This window comes from Podarcis erhardii (genome assembly GCF_964252035.2).
Source record: "Podarcis erhardii genome assembly, chromosome: 9".
Classification (NCBI taxonomy): domain Eukaryota; kingdom Metazoa; phylum Chordata; class Lepidosauria; order Squamata; family Lacertidae; genus Podarcis; species Podarcis erhardii.
Window position 1 is genome coordinate 17,210,630 of NC_138512.1, and position 23,911 is coordinate 17,234,540.

Genomic DNA, 23,911 nt, shown 5'->3' on the forward strand with positions numbered 1-23,911 from the left:
GCACCTCTTTTTCTAGAAAAATAGAAATAATAATAATAATAATAATAATAATAATAATAATAATAATAATAATAATAATTGTACCTCGCCTACCTAACTTGGTTGCCCTATCTACTCTGTGCAGTTTCCAACAAATATAAAAGCATAATAAAGCATCAAACATTAAAAACTTCCCTATACAGGGCTGCTTTCAGATGTCTTCTGAAAGTCAGATAATTATTTATCTCACTGACATCTGATGCGAGGGCATTCACAGGGTGGGTGCCACTACCAAGAAGGCCTTCTGCCTGGTCCCCTGTAACTTCACTTCTCACCATGAGGGAACCACCAGAAGGCCCTTGCAGCTGGATCTCAGTGTCGGAACTAGATATTCCCATCACATCTATGAGCATCTGTCTGTCTGTCTGTCTGTCTATCTATCTATCTATCTATCTATCTATCTATCTATCTATCAATATCTATCTATCATCTATCTATCTATCTATCTATCTATCTATCTATCTATCTATCTATCATCTATCTATCTATCTATCATCTATCTATCATCTATCTATCCATTGTTCTATTATCACTTTCCCAAGAAATGATGTGCATGAAGTCTAAGAAATCTGTAGGGAGAGCCAGTCTTCCTTGCTCCAGGGTTGCTGAGAACTTTGTAGATAAGCTTTAGTTGGTTCTATGTGAGATAAAGTAGAAAGAGGTACCGTATTTTACCACTGCCCACTTTTCCCACCAGGCTGTATACTGAAAGTGAGTGTTTAGGTGTATAAAGCCTTTATGTCATTAAGATAAACAATCTAATCCCAAGTGATCCATTGTGAGCATGGCATAGGCAATGATGGATGAGGAGCTATCTTTCATTGTCTACATTGTCATGCATCACGGCATATGAAAGAGCAAGTGTTAATTTTCATCAAACGTTTAGCTATAATTCATACTTTGGTAATGTTCTCAAATTGTTAATTGAAATCTTTAACCTTGCAGAAGGTTCCTCTCATAATCCCTTGGATGAGCTTTTGCAGTGACAAATGGAAAAGCGAGTGTGACATTGCCAGAACACTATTCTCACTAGAACAGTAAAAGTCTGTTGCTCATATAGTCTCCCAAAAGATCATCATTGCTTTAGACATTTTGAAAACTGGCTTGGACAAAGTACTGGAAAATATCATGCAGGAAATCAAGATCTATTGGATGTGGGGAGAGAGCAGATGTTCTAACACTAATTTTCAATGAGTTGTTGCTGTCTTTGTTTAATTTGACTGCCTTGTAGTGGTAAATAATCCAGGTCAGAGCTCTGTGAAAATGCAAATGGTCGTCACTAATGTCTAAAGATGGGTGAATCTGTAAATTTCAGTTTCTCTCTTTCTCATTCTTTAATCTTAAATTAATTTCTATACATTTCCATGTCAGGTTTTTTTTAATGTCCTTGTAATGCCAACCTAGCAGTTCAAAAGCACACAGTGCAAGTAGATAAATAGGTACCACTCTGGCGGGAAGGTAATTGGCGTTTCCGTGCGCTGCTCTGGTTCGCCAGAAGTGGCTAAGACATGCTGGCCACATGACCCGGAAGCTGTACGCCAGCTCCCTCGGCCAATCTCCCTCGAGATGAGCACCGTAACCCCAGAGTTGTCCGTGACTGGACCTAATGGTCAGGGTTCCCTTTACCTTTTTAATACATTATTTTGTGGCTGGAGAATTGCATTGCAAAATTCACAGAACTGTGAATTTTGAAGGATGGATGTGTTTTGATTTGCATATTCTTTTGGAAAATGTCATTAGGTATGATCTCCTCTAAGTGCAAACTGAATCACATTTCTGCCGCACACATACTAACTTCTGTATGGCACTTTCTAAGTGTTCACATCCCTTATGCTGAAGTTATTTGCCCAACAGGTCAAAAAGAACTAAAGAACAGTTTATATCAGAGTTAGCCAATCTGGTGCCCTCCAGTCATTGTTGACCTCATCCCTGACCATTGTGCATGACATGGTGACTGGAGCTGATGGGAGTTGTGGCCAAACAACACCTGGAGAATATCACATTGGCCACCTCTGGATTATATGAAGACCAATGTATGGAAGATATAAGGCTATTTCTCCAATTTAAATTCTCTCAATGGTATCATTTTAGAAGGGGAAGTGTCAATGGAGATACCTTGAAGGTTTGAAATTCATTCCCTTGTATGGTGCTTTCCTTGAGCTACTTTTTCATATTCTGCCTTCTGCCGTATCAGATGCAAACATGTTCCTGCCTCACAGGGAATTTGTATCTGTAATTTGAATCAGATTAAGAATGTAATTAGTTATGTCCTGAAATGTCCCTCATATGGTGGGCCAGGGGAAAGAATATTGAGAAAGTCTTTGTCTGTATTAACAAGCAGTTTTCTTCAAGAAATTTTATCACATGCAGAACAAGCTTCATACAGGTACTCACCATGTTTGCTATTCCCTCACAAATTCTTCAACCTTTTGAATTTAACATTTCTGAACAAAATCTGGCACTTTGAACCGAGTTCCTCTAAACATGTTCATATACTCCCCTCTCCATGCAAAAACCACTAACTTTATTGTTTGAAGGGCCTAAGGGACAAAAGTCCCTGCCCATGTGAGGAGTGAGCAAAATGCAGCCTCATCCTTTTAGAAAGCATGTGGACATGTCCTCTTAATTTAGTTTCCTGTGGCATTTCCTCAATCCTCATTTGTTGAAGTTTTGATGCATGCTCATGTGGAGTTTTTCTTTCATATATGCTGTATTCTGCCTTGCTATGCTATTTATTAAACTAAGGGTTTTTAATCTGTAAATAATTTCCCCCTTTCTTTCTGTTGTTTTCCCCGTCCACTTGGTCTAAACTGACATTGTAATCTCTTTGGTGCAGAGAGCTGTCTTCAGAGCACCATGTGCATTAATAAATGAAGATACATTGCAAACCTTGTCAAATTTCCCTTCCATTTGGCAGTTCCTCCTGTTTGGGGTTGTTACTTATTAAACACATTGTTCAACTTCTTCTAATCTCGGTCTCGCTGCTTCTCAATGTGCTGAACAAACAGCATGAGAAAATAATTTTCCAGGCACTTGTAAAAGACACGCTGAATGCATGCTGTGTTTCACACAACAATGTTGGATCAGTTCACTGTGAAGCCTTAGGTGAAATCCTGACTCTGCTGAATTTAATAAAACTCCTGTTAACTTTGCAGAGTCAAGACCTCCACCCCACCCCCTAATTCATTTTAATTAGAGTGTTACAGCCAACTTGTCTTAAGTTATCTTTCTCATTAGGTAGACGTCCTCTTTAAATTTAATTTAGTTGAATGCTACAGAACTGTGCCTCCCACTGAAGTCCTCTAGGATGTGTGCAACTGCCCTGCAAAACTCTTGGGTGAATCCTGATAGATGTAGTTTAAGATGGTACCAAAGTATGACTGATACACAAAAATACACTTCAAATAACTTTATAAAACAGTTGTGGCACTCGTTCACATGTGTTGCCTTCTCTAGCTCTTAGATGACACCTTGTCCAGGACAATTTACATTCATTCCAAATGTATCCACATTAAAGAACTTTCCTTAATGCATTTCAGATTATTGGATTTGGCCGTATCTTTTCTGCAGCACATGCTCTCCTTTAGTTCCCTTTTATTCCATTACAGTAAAAATGTGTAGTATTCAGTGTTTTGTTCCAGAATGGAACATTTGCTGGCCTGAGTCGTTAGATTTGCAACGTAAATCTAGATGCGTATAATTAGCGGCAATCTAAAAACAATGATTCATGCTTATTTCAGTTGTGCAAACATTGGGCTACTCACGCCTGCTTTTTAAAGGGGAGATTGCATTGAAATAAATGTGCACTGGCTCAACATATAGAGAAAAGGGCTCACGTGCATGCTACCGTGTCAGAATACTGGGGACAGTCCTGGTGTCGCCAAGTGGGCAGAATGGCCAGAGAGCTGCTAATGGCCCACTGCTACTGACACCACTGTCCTGCATTCACTTTTCTCCTACTCCAATAAACAGTGGAGGCAGGGGAAGAGCTTCCATGTACGAGGGCCCAAGTATTATTTTCAGACGAGGCTGACTCCATACCTCATGTTTAGGTATTAAGCCATGTCACATGATTTTTTTTTAAAAAAAAATTCAGGCATCGATGACATCTACACATTCAGCGCCTGACTAAACACATGCTGTGAGGAACATTTGCTTCCAGTTCTAGTTCCGTGCAGTTTCCTTCCCTCCAAAATTGATTAAAATGTTAATTGCGTGTCGAGGTCCCCAATACACCCCAAAGGAAAACACAATTGACACTTAATTTTTGTTTAAAATTTTTGGCATAATTTTGGCCACAACTTTATTCAAATACAGCAATGTGAGTGGTTGCTTAGGCATTGGTAGCAGTAACTGCCCCCGCCCGGGGACACCTCTGACATTCGCACCCCCCGCGAAGTCAGGAAAGGTAAGTCACCTGGAGAGAGAGATGGGACTGGGAACCATGCCTCACCTCTCCCCAGCATGCTCCCAGGGGCTTGCGTGGCCCTAGCCCCTTGCCAGGGGGTTTCGGACAAAAGCATGGGGGAGCCCCTGGATTCCTTTAACGGTAAAACCCTTCAGCAGCAGCAGCAGCATTTTGGAGGGGCAGGCACAGCCGAATCCATACCCCTCCACCAGCAGCAGCATTTTGGGGGGCAGGCACAGCCGAATCCATACCCTTCCAGCAACCAATTGCAGACTAATGCCTAACCGCAAACCTTACAAGTTGTGACGATTTGCTACGCGGTAGGCGAAAACCAAGTGGCACACACTAATCAGCCAAATGGCAAAATTCCTACCGGGTCCCTGCCCCAAAGCAGACGACCCCATGACAGGCAATAGCAAGGTCAAACAAACAGCCTAACATTGGGGAAGGGAGGGCGGGTGATCCGAAGCACGCAGCGAAAGAGGACGTCCGTTGCTGCATGCCTTGTATTTAACAAATAGGGCTGACAATCACTAAATGGCAACATCTAAATTTCCCCAGTAACAGCTCGCCCCTGCTTATGAGTTGGGCAAACCATCTGCCCAGAAACAGCAAGGTGTCTTGGAATCCCCAACCGCAACACGTGCTCTCCGTGATGGAGAACACGCTTTATCCCAAACACATGCTTTGAAACTAGAATATAATGAATCATGGAGCATATAGTGGTTGGTGTATATGGCTTTAATCATGTGGCAAGCATAGGCAACTCATCTGTGGCCATCTTACATTGTGGAGCATTCATGAAAATCAAGAGGATATATGTCAGGGACTGGACTGAGGAGGAACGGTGGAGACTACCTCCCCCTTCTCCTGAAGCTTCCTGAGAAGAGGAGGACAGTATAGACTTACAACAGTGGTTTGCAGAGGGTCACAGCTCAGAGAGAGAAGAGGGGCAAAGCTAGGAGATAATGGGAGATGCAGAGTAGGAACAGCTGGCTGACACATTATCACTAGAGAGCATTCTAGACCCCCCTTCTCCCAGAACCCAGTGAGCAGTGAAAGTCAAAGAGGCAATTGTCCCTAAGCAGACACCATAAGGAAAGTGGAGCTACTGATGACTGGGAAGGGAATGGGGGAGGAGATTACTTGGAGCAATGCCATTATCTAAGAGATGGCACTTCTATCTCTCTCTCTATGAATATTGAATGAAAGACCTTGGTAAGAGCTTCTTGTCTTTCCTTCACTGGCAGCCTGCAGGGGGTAGCCAATGTGGTGTTCTCCAGTTTCCCATTCCCATCAGCCCCATCCAACATGGCCATGGACCTGGTATCCAACAACATATTCAGGGCACCATACTGACTACCCCAGTCTAGTCCAATGGAAGCATAAGCTTCCTAGTGTTTTCCATGCTGCTGGCCAATGTTCATCTAAGCAAGACCACTCCCCACCCCCAAGCTTAGTGATAGCTGACCAGGAGTTCATTATAAATTAGATCACATAGTTCTTGAGAACATATGTTTGATTATCACCATCAGGAATGATATATGTCTGGACTAGTTTTATTCCAGGACAACAAGCAATATGTCTTTGCCAAACAAAAACAGATGTAATTGCTAAACAAGATTTCAAGTAACAAATTTCATTTTAATCACAAAAAAGAAAGCTCTGAGACATTTTTTCAATTACAGGAAGCCATTTTATTATTATTTTTCTCCAGCTGGGTATCCCTGCTGCTTCCTGAAATTACATGTAAATTGTCCCAGATTTTTGAAGAGGTGTACCTACTGAGGTTTTTCTTTTGTCAGTTGATGAAGTGTCTCTAATTAAAGTAACTAACTTAATCAGCAATTATAAGATAGTTTGCCCCAACCTGTGTATTTTTGGGACTAGATGAAGAGTTTAAGATTTTAAAACATTTTGGCTATCCCTAGTGACATTATTCTTCCTAATTAGGCTTTGGTGTTGGAAACAGGTCACCTTTTCTGCAACAACATCAAAAAACAATTCTGGAATGAATGCAGCAACTTTGGAAATGAGAGTCTAGTTGAATGTGAGGGAATAAGGTCAATCCTGGTTTTTTTTTTAAAAAAAAAAAACAGGCAGTAGATATATTGACACACATATGAACACACAGAGAGAAAGAGATAATATGTGGTATAATTGAATGCATTTCTTTCTTACTAAGATCAAGACTTACCGGTACATTGTATGCATTTCTTGTGTCTGGGCTGTCTGGAGATGAACAGAATGGTCATCTTTAATAATAATAATAAATCCTTACATATCAAAACATGGGATTTGAGGGGAGAAAACTAAGCTACAGCTCTATCTTCTGTGTACATAGACATTCTTGTAGTGAGAATGTCACTACTTACAGCTTGACCAGCAGTTTTCTGCTAAAGCAGGCCTTAGTGAACGTCCAAACAGTGAATTTTAGTGAATCTAGTTGCTGCATTTAGGCTGATACCTTGTTCTATTCTGGTAAGAAACAAAGGCAGGAAATTGTTTTCAAAACTTGTGGAGGACCTTTTCTCTTTGTGTTTTGAATACAGTCCTGTGGAAATGCCCAGATCTTTGGGCCTCTACAGCTAAGAAGTGTTTCCTGCTTAATTGCACCAACAGAACCTGAACAATGAGAGTGTCAGGTTGTACAGCAAAATATTCTATCAACCCCAAGGCTATTGTCTGCAGAAGTTACATATCCTTTCATTTGATTCATGTAAGGCAAGTCAATAAAATTGTAATGTGGTGATGATTATGATTCTACAAATTTATAGATTAAAAGCATTGAAAATGTGTACAAGATATGAGCATAATAATCTGAATACAATTAGACCTACCTGAGAGCTCCCACAGTTATGCCCAGTGGGAATTTCTACTTTTTCTGTATACAATAATCTACTAATCATTACTTTATTTATTTATTTGATTCCATTTATGACTTGCTTTCCATTAAGTATTTCAAAGTGATTTCCCAGTATCAACAGTAAATAAAATAAAATGTAGGAGGAATTTAAAACAATTCCATCCATTCAAACAATAACTATTGATCTATAAAACAATTTAATGTGGAGAGACCATTTCTAATAGCAATAATAATTAATACATCCAACCCAGATGCAGACTATGAGACAGATCTCCTACTGAAAAGATGATTTAAATAGGAAGGTCCAATCAACACCAACAAGACAATGGAGATGGTACATGCCATGAATGATGTGTAATAGGAGAATAGGTGCCAGCACACTAAAGCCTGATTCCTATATTGTACATGATGGACCTCCTGATGAGATGGTATCTGCAGGAGGCCCTCTCCTGTACCACAGAGCTATCAAATGGGTATATATAGGATGAAATGATCATTTAGATATCACAAGCTACAATTTGAAAAGGGGCTTAGTATGGGATGCCTGCTGCTGTCTGAGAAACCACAAGTCTAGAACCCCTTGGGAAACATGGAACTAGCAATTATTTGGATGCTGGCCTACATCTTTGGTTATCAACATGCTTTGATTTATCTTGTGAAAAGTGTGTCTGCTTTCTTTCTTTCTTTCTTTCTTTCTTTCTTTCTTTCTTTCTTCTTTCTTTCTTTCTTTCTTTCTTTCTTTCTTTCTTTCTTATCATATACTTGGCAGAGAATTGCTATGCGATTGTAGGTAAGCATGCAAACTGTGATGCAGAAAGTTGCAGAGACGTTTGACTGTTGCCCTTCGAATGCTCTTGAGTTGTTATATAGCTATTAAGAACTGTTAGCAGATCCTTTCACAAATCAGCCTTCAACCGTCTGCACTTCAAACTGGCATGCCAGATTGCAGAAGAAAAAATGCCGTAAATAGCAAAAAATGATTTTTTAAAAAAGTATTTCCACATTAGTTGGTTTAACAGAGATTAATGAAATCCTGCAATATCCTTCCAGACACGTCACTTGTGAAAATTACATTGAATGCATTTCTTATTAAAGATTTTAAATGGCTCAAATCAGGAGGAAGGAAAACTATTAGGAATATGTTTCAACTCATAATAACGACATATGATTTCATTTTTGTGTGTTCAATAGTTATAAAAATCAGATATGCATCCTAATGATTTAATAGTATTCTCCCCACCCACCCACCACTGCCTCTTTTTGCTGTTGAATGAAAACTGATGCTTGAATGTTCTTGATGAAAACATGGCATAATTGGATCCCACTGCTCAATTACAGGATAAAACAATTTATAAAATGTGTTGTACGTTTGATGATTAATCAATGCTAATGGAGAGAAAGAGACAGTGTCTTAGGCCCGATATTCAAGTGGTCAAGGGTAGAAATGCACATTTGGGACAACAGAGTATTGATCGAGTTCAGTCGGATCCAAACCCGTGTAGCCACAGTGGCTGAGTTTGCAGAGCTATGTCCAGTTGGACATTTGCACACTGAAGAATACTTTTGAATATGGAACTCTTTGCTAGATCAAGATGTGAAAGAAAATGAAAAGAAATTAATTTACGGAAGGTATGTTGTTTTACCATTTGCTCAAAGGGACTTGCAAACAATTTTAAACTTAAGAAAGTGTTTAAAAACACTTTTTATAAGAAACCAGAAGCTTTACTGCTAGGTATTCTAGGAGAAGAGATTCCCAAGAAAGCCTATACTCTATTTTTATATGCTACAACAGCGGCAAGGATTTTGTTAGCCCAGAAATGGAAGCAGCAAGAAATTCTGATAGTAGACGAATGGCAAAATAAGATGATTGAATATGTAGAACTGGCAAAACTGTCCAGGAAAATCCAAGACCAGTGAGACCAACGGTTTGAAAAAGACTGGAGTAAATTTATTACGTATTTGAAAGAACATTGTAAATATTTGACAACACTAACAGGATTGGTTTGATAACCAAAAGTAGAAGCTTATTTACAATTAGAAGGAATATCAAAGCAAAAAGAAAGGTAGATAGGGAGAATGAGAAATGTGGATGGAATTATGATTGGAAGCTAGAAAGTGAGTTTGGAGGGATGGGGGGAAGTTGACAACTGGAGAGAGTCAAACATAGGAGATGATAAGAAATGTAAAAATTGTATAGTTTTTTTTTGAAAATGAAAATGCTAATAAATATTATTAAAAAGTGCAACAGGCAGAAAAAAAGGGACTTACAAACAATTTTAAAATATAGATGAAACAAAAGCATTAACAAAATTCAATCAGGCTAAAAAGCCACGTAAACACTGAGCATATACAGTATGAATGTGAATTAAGGTTGTGTTCCTAAACACACTTACTAGGGGGTAAGTCCCTTTGAAAACAGTTGGACCCACCTCTGAAAAAGCATGTACATCTCTATGATGCCAGAGGAGGAGATTCTACAAAGAGATGGTGAAGAGAAGACTTGGTGGTTAAAAAAGGCTTTTGACTGATTAATATTCTACGGCCTTTTAAATGTGTTTGTTGGAAGCAGAGGATTTTTGTTTTGTTTTAACTATTTATTTTGTTATTTTATTCTGTATTTTTATCTCATGGATTGCCCTGGGATTTTGGGATAAAGGGTGGTATAAAAATCTAATAAATAAAAATCATACAATCTCAGCCCAGTCAACAAATGGACAAATCAGCCTATTTCCTGTCTGTGCTACTTTCACATGTGTTTACTATATTCATTCATAAATTTATCCTGTTCCAATTCCACATCAATCTGTGCCTTTAAAAAAACAACTATAAAAATGCACATTTGAATACACATTTAAATAATATATTTAACTCATTTTTGACCCAAATATGCACTTGTAAATTTGTCCAAACGAGGGCATGTCATGTCTAAATACATTTTGTCTCAAAATATGCATCTTTAAATTCACTTCAGGATATTTTAAAGTCTAGAGCTGTGGAGGAGTATTCGAGAATCACATAACTCAGTTCTAATTTACATATTAATGACAGAACTAGAACGACAGTGCACAATGTCATTAATTACCGTATTTTTTTGCTCTATAGGACACATTTTTCCCCTCCAAAAATGAAGGGGAAATGTGTGTGCATCCTATGGAGTGAATGCAGGCTTTCGCTGAAGCCTGGAGAGCAAGAGGGGTCGGTGCGCACCAACCCCTCTCACTCTCCAGGCTTCAGGAAGCTATCTGCAAGCCTTGGGAGCTCGGCAGGAACTCCCGCTTGGCTCCGGAGGCTTTGGGTGAACACACCTTGAACACACAGAATGCACTTTGACTTAGAGGGGGAGAACAAGAAAAAAAAAAAATCCTGTTCTCCCCCTCCTATGGTCCGGTGCGTCCTATGGTCCGGTGAGTCCAATAGAGCGAAAAATACAGTATTTTTAAACCAAATAATGTGGCAGTTAAAATACATTCTTTGCTTATTTACAGTACTTTCTCTTTTACAATTGAACACATTTATCTGAAATAGAGAAACTATTAAATAAGTCTGATCCACATGTCAGGTGCAGAGATGGTCAGTTTGTGTCAGAATTCCTCAATACAGAATTCCTCAAGCATCCTCAGACCAGTCCTAAGCAAAGATACTCTACTGAAGCAAAACCAAGGCTGCAGTTCTATGTACATTTTCCTTTTGAGCAGGGCTGGCTAACCCCTTTCAGCCCAATCATTGCACTGGGGGCTCAGCCCACCCGACTTGGGCCACATGTCAGTGGTGGGCATGGTCAATGGATGTGGATGTGTAAACACACTACACATGCAGCCCAAACCCGACTCGGATCACACACATGCTCACCACAAATACAGACACACAGCCCTCTTTCCCTCTCTTCTCCCCTTCTGTATCACACCCACAAATACAGCCACACACATATGCTTCAACACAACAATGCCTTGGTGGGTGGAGACGCTGCCTTTTACTTTGCACAAAAGGACCTTCTCTGATGTGCATAGGATTTGCGACCCTTTCAGGCCGCATCCAGCCCCCGGACCGTAGTTTGCCAACCCCTGCTCTAGTTCATGACACATCTAAGCTCCTGCTATTGAGATGGGAAGGGGTTAAATTTCCAGGGGTGGGATTACCACATGGAAAATGTAGGTGCAGATAAAACATGGTGGGTGTCCTTTGCTGTACAGATTCCTTTTTAATAGAGTAATAGTATTCATACCAAATTACGGTTGATGTAGCTTCGTTTCACCTTGAATGCCAGACTGTATTATATCATTAATAATAATGGATGGTTGTATTAGAATGAGCATTCAGAAAGTATATAAATAAACATTATGCAAACAATAATTACAGCACAATGTGAGTGGTGAGTCTTGTTATCTTTCATACAGGTTCCTTTGACTTTCATTTGAACTAATTGCATCTTTAAAAGAAAACACGATTAATATTAATGCTTACTAAAGTAGCCTTATAGGGACGCGGGTGGTGCTGTGGGTTAAACCACAGAGCCTAGGACTTGCCAATCGGAAAGTCAGCGGTTCAAATACCTGCAATGGGGTGAGCTCCTGCTGTTCAGTCCCTGCTCCTGCCAACCTAGGAGTTTGAAAGCACGGAAAGTGCAAGTAGATAAATAGGTACCACTCCGGCGGGAAGGTAAACGGCGTTTCCGTGCACTGCTCTGGTTCGCCAGAAGCGGCTTAGTCATGCTGGCCACATGACCTGGAAGCTGAACGCCGGCTCCCTTGGCCAATAAAGCGAGATGAGCTCAGCAACCCCAGAGTCCGTCACGACTGGACCTAATGGTCAGGGGTCCCTTTACCTTTACCTTAAAGTAGCCTTAACATTCTCCCTTGCGGGGGGGAATGAAATAAGCAGATGCAATTCTCTAGTAATGTTATCTGTCAAAGGGCATAAGATATTTAATATCATGTCATAGGTATGAAAGGTGGTTATCTAAGTGTTTTGGGGGACACCTAGGTTCTTGGAAGTTTATCAGGGATCCTTCAGTGAGAAGATCATTAATTGTGGACAGGTTTCCCTGAAAGTCAGAATGCCGATCGCTGCATCTTCTCTTACATTGTGAAATTACAGGGAACAACAGTAGGAAACACACTAAATTTCTGCTGAGTGTGGTTCAGCAATGGCCTTTTCAAATCTATGTTTTATTGCCCCCCCCCACATATTACAGTAAATAGTATACAGTGGAATAGAATATACTCTTCTGTTGTGCATACTATTCCATCCATCCCTGGTTCCCTCTGGCCTCATGCTCTTCCCCACCCCCTTTAGCTGCAGTATGTTCATCTCTGATATTCAGTTGCTTAGCATGCTATGCAGTGTTCAAGTTTACATGCTCAGATAACAGTTAGGATAAATGAGGGTGGAAGCCCTGCTGGAGACACAGATTAACATCCATTAAACTGGGGAAGTTTCCATCTCTGTCTTTTACCTCCTACGGCTTCTAGTTGTGGATATTACTTGGTTAAGAGTTCCAAAAATGCACTCCAGATCTCTTGGAAACTTTTCTTTTTATGTCGTTTCTGTAGAGCAGAATTTTTTTTCATGGGCTGCTAGTTGCAGCTTTCTGTGCTTGGTGTGGTCCAGGTTTTTCAGTGATGAAGGATTGTTTAGTTTTGCTATCCCTGTGTTTGGTAGAACCTGTCCCTTTTATAATCCCCACCCGGCATAGGTAAAGGTAAAGGTATCCCTGACCAATAGGTCCAGTCGCAGATGACTCTAGGGTTGCGGCGCTCATCTCACTCTCTAGGCCAAGGGAGCCAGCGTTTGTCCGCAGACAGCTTCCAGTTCATGTGGCCGGCATGACTAAGCTGCTTCTGGTGAACCAGAGCAGCGCACAGAAATGCCATTTAACTTTCCCCCAGAGCGGTCCCTATTTATCTACTTGCACTTGACATGCTTTCGAACTGCTAGGTAGGCAGGATCTGGGACCAAACAACAGGAGCTCACCCCGTTGCGGCGATTCAAACCACCAACCTTCTGATCAGCAAGTCCTAGGCTCTGTGGTTTAGACCACAGCGCCACCCTGTGTTTGGTAGAACCTGTCTCTTTTATAATCCCCACCTGGCATTTGTTATTGTTGTTGTTTAGTCGTTTAGTCGTGTCCGACTCTTCGTGACCCCATGGACCAGAGCACGCCAGGCACTCCTGTCTTCCACTGCCTCCCGCAGTTTGGTCAGACTCATGTTTGTAGCTTCGAGAACACTGTCCAACCATCTTGTCCTCTGTCGTCCCCTTCTCCTTGTGCCCTCCATCTTTCCCAACATCAAGGTCTTTTCCAGGGAGTCTTCTCTTCTCATGAGGTGGCCAAAGTATTGAAGCCTCAGCTTCACGATCTGTCCTTCCAGTGAGCACTCAGGGCTGATTTCCTTAAGAATGGATACGTTTGATCTTCTTGCAGTCCATGGGACTCTCAAGAGTCTCCTCCAGCACCATAATTCAAAAGCATCAATTCTTCGGCGATCAGCCTTCTTGATGGTCCAGCTCTCACTTCCATACATCACTACTGGGAAAACCATGGCTTTAACTATACGGACCTTTGTTGGCAAGGTGATGTCTCTGCTTTTTAAGACGCTGTCTAGGTTTGCCATCGCCTTTCTCCCAAGGAGCAGGCGTCTTTTAATTTCGTGACTGCTGTCACCATCTGCAGTGATCATGGAGCCCAGGAAAGTAAAAACTCTCACTGCCTCCATTTCTTCCCCTTCTATTTGCCAGGAGGTGATGGGACCAGTGGCCATGATCTTCGTTTTTTTGATGTTGAGCTTCAGACCATATTTTGCGCTCTCCTCTTTCACCCTCATTAAAAGGTTCTTTAATTCCTCCTCACTTTCTGCCATCAAGGTTGTGTCATCTGCATATCTGAGGTTGTTGATATTTCTTCCGGCAATCTTAATTCCGGCTTGGGATTCATCCAGCCCTGCCTTTCGCATGATGAATTCTGCATATAAGTTAAATAAGCAGGGAGACAATATGCAGCCTTGCCGTACTCCTTTCCCAATTTTGAACCAATCAGTTGTTCCATATCCAGTTCTAACTGTAGCTTCTTGTCCCACATAGAGATTTCTCAGGAGACAGATGAGGTGATCAGGCACTCCCATTTCTTTAAGAACTTGCCATAGTTTGCTGTGGTCGACACAGTCAAAGGCTTTTGCATAGTCAATGAAGCAGAAGTAGATGTCTTTCTGGAACTCTCTAGCTTTCTCCATAATCCAGCGCGTGTTTGCAATTTGGTCTCTGGTTCCTCTGCCCCTTCGAAATCCAGCTTGCACTTCTGGGAGTTCTCGATCCACATACTGCTTAAGCCTGCCTTGTAGAATTTTAAGCATAACCTTGCTAGCATGTGAAATGAGTGAAATTGTGCGGTAGTTGGAGCATTCTTTGGCACTGCCCTTCTTTGGGATTGGGATGTAGACTGATCTTCTCCAATCCTCTGGCCACTGCTGAGTTTTCCAAATTTGCTGGCATATTGAGTGTAGCACCTTAACAGCATCATCTTTCAAAATTTTAAATAGTTCAGCTGGAATATCATCACTTCCACTGGCCTTATTATTTGCAGTGCTTTCTAAGGCCCATTTGACTTCACTCTCCAGGATATCTGGCTCAAGGTCAGCAACCACACTACCTGGGGTGCACGAGACATCCATATCTTTCTGGTATAATTCCTCTGTGTATTCTTGCCACCTCTTCTTGATGTCTTCTGCTTCTGTTAGGTCCTTACCACTTTTGTCCTTTATTATGGTAATCTTTGAACGAAATGTTCCTTTCATATCTCCAATTTTCTTGAACAGATCTCTGGTTCTTCCCATTCTGTTGTTTTCCTCTATTTCTTTGCATTGCTTGTTTAAGAAGGCCTTCTTGTCTCTCCTTGCTATTTTTTGGAAATCTGCATTCAATTTCCTGTATCTTTCACTATCTCCCTCGCATTTTGCTTGCCTTCTCTCCCCTGCTATTTGTAAGGCCTCGTTGGACAGCCACTTTGCTTTCTTGCATTTCCTTTTCATTGGGATGGTTTTCGTTGCTGCCTCCTGTATAATGTTGCGAGCCTCCACCCATAGTTCTTCAGGCACTCTGTCCAACAAATCTAAATCCTTAAACCTGTTCCTCACTTCCACTGTGTATTCATAAGGGATTTGATTCAGATTGTATCTTACCGGCCCAGTGGTTTTTCCTACTTTCTTCAGTTTAAGCTTGAATTTTGCTATAAGAAGCTGATGATCTGAGCCACAGTCAGCTCCAGGTCTTGTTTTTGCTGACTGTATAGAGCTTCTCCATCTTTGGCTGCAGAGAATATAATCAATCTGATTACGATGCTGCCCATCTGGTGATGTCCACGTGTAGAGTCGTCTCTTGTGTTGTTGGAAAAGCGTGTTTGTATGTATGTATGTATGTATGGCATGTATGTAGCCAATTATTGTGCTGGTGTCTCCTATTAGCAGAGATTTGTCCAGAACCTGGTTGATTATGGCCAATATTTTCTTCCAGAAGGGTTGGATTACTGGTTAGTTCCATAGCAGGTAAATTGGGTCTGTTTGCAGCTGTTTAAATCTCCAGTCATCTTTTGGTGTTGTTGTGGAACTGTGACCCTTTGATGGTTGTTGTTCAGTGGAAGTGAACTAACTAGACAATGGGAAGCAAAGTAAGGATTTCATTCTTGTACAAGAATTGTGTTGCATTCTGCTTTTACAGAGTTATCCTATCAGGCTTTTTATGTCAGCTGGATGAAGTGACATGTGGCAAACCTTCGGTAATTGCTTCACTTATTTTCCTCCTCTCCTAAGTAGCTAGTCCTCTGTATGCCTGTGAGAAGTAGTTACACAGCTATATCCAGTGCCATTTTTTCTAGAAAAAGAGGCACTGGAACTCACCATGACTGCCCCCCCCCCCCAGTGTGGTGTAGTGGTTAAGAGTGGTAGTCTCATAATCTGGTGAACCGGGTTCATGTCTCCGCTCCTCCACATGCAGCTGCTGGGTGACCTTGGGCCAGTCACACTTCTCTGAAGTCTCTCAGCCTCACTCACCTCACAGAGTGTTTGTTGTGGGGGAAGAAGGGAAAGGAGATTGTTTGCCGCTTTGAGGCTCCTTAGGGTAGTGATAAAGTGGGATATCAAATCCAAACTACTACTCCTCTTCCTCTTCTTATAACAGCAATGGCACCCACCTGAGAGGTGCCAGAACTGAGTTCCAGGGAGTTTCTGCTGAAAAAAAGCCCTGGCTATATCAGAAAACAAATGTATGACTCCTTAGTAGAACTCTGATGCTTCTAAGCTGTTCCTAAGCATGGTCGAGACAACAGAGGGATTTCCCAAAAGAATTGCAGAAAGAATTTGAAACAGAAACAAGTGATATTTGCTGTGTAAGCGCTGTAACTCGCACAGGTGCTAAGCAGAAAGCCAGCCTAGAGGGACTGTGAATAAGTTAATGCTTCTCATTAAAGAACGGGGTTGCCTGCTGAAATTGCCATTGCTTTTCCATGTTACATAATGGCCATTGACTGTTGTGCTGGTGACTGAGGAGTTCATGACTGTGGAATTAAACTGACACCCAGCCAAAGGTGAAAAGTGGTAGTTAATGAATTATTCTGAAGGAACGAAAAGGTTAGGAGACGGATTTACTTAGCAGTTCCGGATTAGGGTTGGCTAACATTTGTCACCTTGAAAATGCCAGGGAATTTTCAATTGGCAGTTTGATAGATTACATACGAGATTTGGTTGGAAGGGAGAAGGATAAGAAGCAAAAGAGAGACAGAAAAAGCCAACTTGAAGTATGACTGCAATGTAAGCTTAAACAAGTTTTCAAACTCCTCACAGTTCTCAACCATAATTCCTTTTAAACTGTGGCTCCATGAAGAAACCAGGAGTATTTATTTTATTAATTTAGATTTATAGATCACTTAATTAAAATTTAAAAATATCCATGTATTTTGAAATATTGCAGATAAAAGTAAGAAAATAGCAACCACGTCATAAAATTTAACAAAGAACTACCTAAGCAAAAGTACAGTATTCAAAGCCAGGACAGTTAAATTGGCTTCAGAACTATTTACAAGTACAGAATAGATGTACTTTAGGGTTGCCTGAATGCATGCATCCAGTGTTATAGCTGTTCCCAGTCACTAGATTCAGGGTCTACAGCCAAACAATAACATAAAGGGCTCCACATCTTCTCTGGGGGAATGGGGAAAAACCCAGAGCACATTTGAGGGGTGCAGTAGTGCACCAGGAGAGGGGACAGAGAGGAAGTTCCACTGAATGAGCAAAAGTCGTTCTGTTTGTGCAATAACTTGGTTCAGTGCCATCAATTTTCCCAAGGTTGAAAACTTCTGAAATCCAAAAGCACTCGATATATAATTTAATCCATCAAAAAAGAAGTAGTTTGATCTGATGCAGCTCCAGCTTCATGCTGGAATCCTTTGTTTTTCCATGCAAGCATGAAAGGCTCTTGCAGACTAGCATGGAAGGGTAAGAGACCTTCATTGTGGTGTGTTTTGATCAAAACTGCTACCATAGATGGTTGGTGTGCTTGGCTCAGGAGGTCAAAAAGGGTAAAGGCCTGACTTTAAGACCTTCTTGCTTTAAGAACTTAAGGATATACTTTTCTAAAATCCCATTTCTTTCAATATGTAGGCCCTGTCCTTATGTAACACTAAGCCAGCTCCAGCTGCATGCAATCACACAAACATGATGGCACCTGGGAAGAGATTGCGCACTCTCCATATTTTCCAGGGACAGTCCCAAATTTACAGAAGCTATCCCAGTTTCTCATTTGATCCCAGAATGCCCCACATTTCCTTAGGATGCCCCTATTTTCATCAGAGGGTATGGAGTTATGCAACCCCCTAGCCAAGGAGATAAGTAACTACACGACCTTTGGAAGACATCTGAAGGCAGCCCTTTGTAGGAATACTTTTTTAAAATGTTTAATGTTTTATTATGTTTTAATATATGTTGGAAGCAACATAGAATGGCTGGAGCGACCCAGTCAGATGGGTAAGATATAATTACAAAATTATTCTTATTATTATGGAATAGGTAAAGGACCCCTGACAGTTAAGTCCCATCGCGAACGACTCTGGGGTTGCGGCACTCATCTCACTTTACTGGCTGAGGGAGCTGGCGTTTGTCTGACCAGTTTTCCAGGTCATGTGGACAGCAGGACTAAGCCGCTTCTGGTGAGAGCACAGCAGTGCACGGAAGTGCCGTTAACCTTCCCACCAAAGTGGTACCTATTTATCTACTTTCACTTTCGAACTGCTAGGTTGGCAGGAGCTGGGACCGAGCAACAGGAGCTCACCCCGTCACAGGGATTCGAACTGCCGACCATCCAATCGGCAAGCGCTAGGCTCAGTGGTTTAGACCACAGTGCCACCTGCATCCCTATTATGGAATAGGACATCTCTTTTTTCTGTGGATAAATATTGGAGGGTATGCTGTAGCCAAGAACATACTTTGCTTACCCATCATGGTTGAAAAAAGGCTTAACTATGACTCTGTGCTTAGACAGCATACTGAGCCAAACCTTGGCTTAGCTGCTATGATCCACTGATTTAAAAGGACTAAGGGGATGCAAAATGGGTGTGAGGTCATCCTCTCAAGCCAGTATGTTTGCACAGTCCTGGTAAGCCACTGCTTGGCTTCCTGTGATGTGCAAACCAGACAATAATGAAAATACTGAAAGAGCACATCCCGGCCAAAGGTGAGCAATTTAAATCCCATTGATTTCAGTGGGAAAGCGTTAAGTACATGAGACTTAAAAATCTTTAACTTTGGCTGAATTGTATCCCAAGTGATTAAAACAGGTTCACTCCATAAACTTTACGGATTAACATTTCGAGGGTTGAATGTGTTGGCTGAAGGCAGTCTTTGTTCCATCTGGTATGCTAGAAATGTCAAAAGCAGTGGCATTCAACTTTTTTTTTCATTAGCTGTCCTCAGTATAACTGAAATAACATCTGTAATAGCTGCTAACAACAGTAGGCCTTTTAAGAATAATAAGGGGAAATAACAGATAAAAGGGAGCATGTTCCCAGTATGTTTCCCTGGAGTCCTGGAAATAAACAGAAACATAGCACAAAAGACAGCACTACATTATTTTCCAAAATGAAAAAGAAGGCTGCGAGCAAGGTCTTTTCCATAGCAAAGGCACTTCACTAGATGCCCTCTGGGTGGTAGGGGTGGGGAGAGACATTTTTAGTTAGGTCAAAAATAAATGCAAAAACATAGGACTAGATTTTAAAAGCCTTTCTTTGAAACTAATAAAAGAAATCAAACAGGGGTGGAAGGATAGCCTCTTACTCTTTCCACTTGTCGCAGGCTTGAGGAACTGGCAAGAAAGTTTGCCAGGATTTTAGTCAAGATTAGGAAAAGCATAGCTCTGGAAAGACTCCATAAAATGGTACAAGGTGTGCAGCACAATCTTATGTATGCTTACACAGGAACAAGGATGGGGAGGAAATCTGATTCTGATTGCATTCAAATGTAACTTACCTAATATGCCATTCCCTATAAAATATTCGGTCTTCACAATACATAAACCAAAATGCATATATCCCTTGAAATGTGCACATCTTTGAATTTTGCCACACAGTATTTCAGCCAGAAACGGTAGAGCAAAATACATATATTAAGGGAGGGTGTGTATAAAAATGTGTATGTTAATGAAAATTGCATACAAAAATACTTTGTATTAGATAAAATCCTCTGCAAAAATGTGTACATTAGGCAAAAGTGCATTTTAAAAAATGTGTTAGGTGAAATGCAAACCAAAATGCTGACAAATTTTCATGAAAATTGTTGGGGTTTCCCCACCGAATTATAAACCAATGGAGAAATGTGCTGAACTGAATTTAAGATTGGAAAAACAAGAAACCTGAGAGAAACTCACATTGATAGGTGTCAATCCATACTCAGAAGCAAGGATTGCTGAGAATAAATCCCATTGAACTCAGTGGGGCCTACTTTGGAGTAGACTTGCATAGGGCTCTGTCAGAATTTGTCAATGGGTGCTTTGAGTACTTAACAGGTCCTATTCTTGCTGATTGTGAACACAACCAGACTGGAAATTGCCTGTCATGGTGACGAGACAGTGCTATGAACAGCCGCTGCACCCATGTACATACAAATGAACAGCAGAAGCAGCAGTAGCCTGGGGTTCTCAGAAGAAACCTGAAACACACACTTGGGAACCTATACCACAGCATGGGAAGAAAACAAAGCATCTAGCTGATAAGCTGATAGGGACTCAGCATGCAGGGAGAGAAGCAACACAAGAACTGTGAGTGACACAATTCTACAGCTCTGGGGAGCAGGAAGGACAAAGCTAGAGAACACTTAAGATGTGATTAGACTGGATGGGGGGAACACTACAGTGGTACCTTGGGTTACAGACGCTTCCGGTTACAGACACTTCAGGTTACAGACTCCACTAACCCAGAAATCGTACCTTGGGTTAAGAACTTTGCTTCAGGATGAGAACAGAAATCATGCTCCGGCAGTGCAGTGGGAGGCCCCATTAGCTAAAGTGGTACCTCAGGTTAAGAACAGACCTCCAGAACGAATTAATCTGAGGTACCACTGTACTGTTTGAAACTAGGACCTCTGGTCATCACCAGAAGGTTTTGGAATTCCTGAAGGAAGGGAGCAAAAACTCACCGGGTCTCTTCTAAAACACTGAGACAGACTTGGAGCTCTGAAGGAAACTAACTGCTGCAATCCACTGTCCAACTCTCAAATGAAAGAATCTGCAATGGACTGCATCTTTTGTGGATTCAGTATCAATGTGTTGGACCACTTCCAACCCATTGTCACTCATTACCACTTCCAGACACTGATTGATGATGATACTTTGCTCCACATTTCCCAATGACTGCTCCCAATGTAGATGTTAAATTACAGGAGCAATGAGATTGAACCCTGAAGGATTTCACAAGAAAATGCTGACACAGCCAAGCAAAAGTCACCAGGTCCTATTCTCTGGGACTGCTCTTGTATGTGGGAGCAGAGCCACAGCAAAGGAGCCTCCCCCAACTTTCTCAAATCAATATTATCAAAATTTGCTGAAAGGTTACACTTGCTCCCCCTGTGTCCTTTTCCCTACAAAGATCATCAAATGGGGTGAGCAAGGCTGTTTAGGTCCTCAAACCAGGCTTGAAGCCAGGTTGAAATGGGTCTAGATAGTTGGCTTTGAGAAAGCAAGCCTTTAGATAATAAATGCTCTAAAGGAGGAGACATGCCACTCATGCAGCCCAGGAAGTTGTAATGTTCAATGGCCATAAGATGCGGGAAGAAACAGCACCAGGCAGGAAGTGTAATAGAAGAGTATGATCTACGAGGATATGGCTGGGCACTGAACATTGTACACCAGCATTCTACACTGGATAGCTCAGTTGGTTACATCATGGCACTGATAATGCCAAGGTTGTAAGTTCGAACGCCATGTATTCCTATATGAAATTATATAGGAATATATAGACTTTGATAACTATCCATTGGATTTTGCATTTCTCCATAGATTCTGATGCAATTCTTGACAGTTTAAATGTATCAAAATGCAATTCAAATACATGTTATCAGAGAAATTGTTTTAGAAAAACTAATGTGGAAATGGAATGCAATTAGGTTTTAAAGCATGCAAAAGTGACCTAGAGCAAGGATTGATGTGGGTTTTGCTTAGCACCAGACTGCTGCCTCGTTCTCTTTGGAGCATCACTAGATGACTATCTTCTATGGAGCAACTTTAGTTTCCAAGATGAGAGAACCAAGAATCCTACTGTTTATAAAGCTTGTGGGGACAGAAACTTTAAAAGGTAGGGAAGTGTGGAATAATTTTATTAGTCCTTTCAAAATTAGTTTGGCTTTCCTTAAACTCCTCACAGTTTTCAGCTACAGCAGGACATCCACATTTCTTTCAAATTTCAGTGGAAACCCAAGGATGTGATGAATTCCCCCCTCCCCCTCCACAAAGTTTGCTAGTTATTTGCTATCTCTTTGGACTTTGTTTGAAATTCCTCAGATAGCTCAACTGAGGAGTAACACTGAAACTTGTTTCTAATTTCACTTTCAGTGGAATCCTCTTGGCAGTACTACAGAAGACAAGATGACTAATTGTGCAAAAATCAAGTGGGAAACTCTGAGTGAATACATCATCTATGGCCCTTGTTTTTCTTTTGCTGGCTACATCAGAGCTCATCCTAAATGTTCCAAAAAGGTATCTTCGAATAGCAGAAAGATGATGTGTGGCATATGGTGATAACCTGCAGCACATGTACGGTGAGATTTAAGATGGCACAAGAATTAGAGATGTCAACTGCTATCTGCTCATGATAAATTATTCCAATACATATATGGGATGGAACACCTCAACTTTCTAAGAGAATTCCAAATACACTTTATTGCCTTTGGTTATGCATCAATCCAGCCTGACTTGAACAGTGGAACCTTGGGCATCTTCCATTCCACTGATGCAAAGAAGCCCTCGAATATAGATAGATGCAAATAGAGTCACAAATAACAAAACAAAAACCCAGCAGAAAAGAAATAGGGCACATAGAATATATGAAAGGATGGAGGATAAAGAGACAGTGGAAATATATGAGAAATAACTGAAAGATACTACATAAAATTAGCAGGTCATGCGATACCCAAACAGAAATCTACAATGTATTTAATCATGTGTTTTATTTAATGAGAAGAACCAGGGCTGCACTGAATTTTTGCCTGCAAAATTGTGTTTTCAGAGGATGTGGAAAACTCCACTCCAATTCCGTCTTGAAAGATTTTTCATCCATTTCCCATATCTGCTGCTGCTTGTGGGGCACTGGTTATATTTTCTTCAAGAAAAGATTGCAGCCAATTAGGGATCAAATGTGATGGAGTAGGAAATGTTCTCTTGCTCTTAAGAAAGGTTTTTGTTTTTTTAAAAAAAAGGTTTTTAAAGGACCCCTGGATGGTTAAGTCCAATCAAAGGTGACTATGGGGTGCAGCGCTCATCTCATTTTCAGGCTGAGGGAGACGGTGTTTGTCCACAGACAGCTTTCCAGGTCATGTGGCCAGCATGACTAAACAGCTTCTGGCACAACGGGACACCGTGACGGAAACCAGAGCATACAGAAACCCCATTTATCTTCCTGCCACAGTGGTACCTATTTATCTACTTGCACTGGTGTGCTTTCGAACTGCTAGGTTGGCAGGAGTTGACCTAGCAGTTTGGAAGCATTTTGACCAAGAAGCACAGTGGTTTAGACCACAGCATCTGAGAAGATTTCACCCCTCCCATATCCAAGAATCTGCTGATGTTCTCTGCTGATTCTCCAGAGAGGAGGGGGCAGTTTCTGCTCTCTACTTATTCCGCTCCAGCCTCACATCAAAGTGTCGGGGGGGGGGGGAGAGAGAGAGACTGAGTGTTAGAGAGAGATCGTGTGTATAGATAAGGTTGCTGTTAAGAGCAGCTGCAGACACTCAGTGCAGTTCAGCATTTTTCGTTTAGACCTCATTTAGCTCTGTATATAGTTGTGTATTATAGTTGTAGATAGAATAAAGAGGATATTCTACAGAGCTGCTCTCCGAGTCGTTTATGCTCTGCTA